This window comes from Chrysochloris asiatica, unplaced genomic scaffold (genome assembly GCF_000296735.1).
Source record: "Chrysochloris asiatica unplaced genomic scaffold, ChrAsi1.0 scaffold00077, whole genome shotgun sequence".
Taxonomy (NCBI): domain Eukaryota; kingdom Metazoa; phylum Chordata; class Mammalia; order Afrosoricida; family Chrysochloridae; genus Chrysochloris; species Chrysochloris asiatica.
This window is the reverse complement of record NW_006408595.1, coordinates 15,080,561-15,082,455: the sequence shown is the minus strand read 5'-3', so window position 1 is coordinate 15,082,455 and position 1,895 is coordinate 15,080,561.

The following is a 1,895-nucleotide window of genomic DNA, read 5'->3' as shown; positions in this document are numbered from 1 at the left end:
ATAACATCTATCTATCTATCTATCTATCTATCTATCTAGATATAGTTGTTGTTGTCAAGTGCTGTCAAATTGATTCTGACTCATAGCAACCCTGCATAGGGTTTCCAAGGAGCAGCTGGTGAGCTTGAACCACTGACCTTGCAGTTCAAATGGCTTTGCAGTCTGGCACATTAACCCACAGCGCCACACCAGGACTCCCAACAATGTCTTTGTAATCTCTAGGGATTTGAAGATAAATGCCATCCACTCGGTTCTGATTTATAGCAACCCTGTATAGGGTTTCGGAGGAGCGGCTGATGAGTTTGAACTCCTGCCCTTGCAGTTAAACCGACCTTGCTATTCAAACTGACCTTGTGGCCCAGTGCTTATCCTACAGCGCCACACCAGGTCTCCAAAGGGTGGAACAGTTCAGAAGGTGGACAGGATTTACCAACAACAACAAAGTGCCATAAATCAGAATAGACTTGATGGCAACTAACAACAAACAAATCTCACTGATCCCGACATCTTCTACTTTCTGAAGTTCTCTTTTTCTGTGGCCTTGTACACCGTCTTACACACAATTCCCTAAGGTGAGAGAAGCTACTCTCAACTAGAGAGTGAGCAAAGCAATGCCTATAAAAAGTAAAGGTCCTCGCCTATGAGACATAACCCGACCTCTAAATTCACACGTTTAGGTTAGGTTACATCAGTTGACTATCTACAGTCATGTCTCCCTGACTCTCCTCATGGTGGAATTTATGCAGGAACATGAAGAATCAGGAACTGCTATGGTTCCTCTACCCTAAACAATTAATTCCTGTGTCTGGTAGATTTTGACGAATCATTCCATTGGAATGGGAACAATCTAGATTCCAAATACCCTAAGAATACTGGTTTAATCATTTTTCTTTGAAGTTACATCTTTATTTTCTACCCATGCCTTTACCTTTGCTATCCCCTCTTCTTGGGGTGTCTGCTCCCTTTGTCCACCTAGATAAATCCTAGACAAAACAAACACCTGACTTTAGAACTGGAAGACATATCCTAGCTCTGTAATAGCCATATGACATAAATAAATTCTTTATTATCTTTGTATCTGACTTCCACTTTAAAAAATTATGCTAATAATTTCCTTCTGCCAATATACCAGAATTACTTAAAAAGTTCAAAGGAGGTGGTACCTCTTTGTGGATGAGCAAGGACTATTCAAATATAAAAGGGAAAAAAATTCACTTCAAATGTTTATACCTTGTCATTTCAACTAAATAAATAGGTCCCAGAGAGTCAGATAGCCTTTGAACTCCTATTCAGCACCTAACACTTTCCTCCATCATACATAGCAGGTATTTGATTCTCCTTAAGGTCTTCCCTTGTTAGGAAGCTATCTCTGTGGATTCGGAAGGAAATTTCAAGACCAAAGGAGCAGAGTGAACTTAAGATATTGGAAATAAAGGGGCTTTCTATTCCCATAAAGATTTGCAGCTTTGGAAAGCCTACACAGTCATGATGAGTTACAAGAGACTTGATGGTACACCACCACCACCACTACCAAGTAAGGACAACTTTATCAATTTTTCCTACTGACGTGAGTTGTGTGTTGCTGTGATGCTGGAAGATATGCCAATGATGTTTCAAATACCAGCAGGGCCACCCATGGTAGACAGGTTTCAGAAGAGTTTACAGACTAGGAACAGATTAGAAAGGAGGAATAGGTGGTCCATTTCTGGATTAGTGTCTGAAAACCTTATAAATAACAGTACAACATTGTCAGATATAGTGCCTGAAGATGAGCCCCTCCGGTTGGAAGGAACTCAAAATACGACTGAGGAAGAACTGCCTTCTCAAATAGAGTTAACTTAAATGATGTGGGTGGAGCAAAGCTTTGGGGAATTTCATTTGCTGATAGGGACATG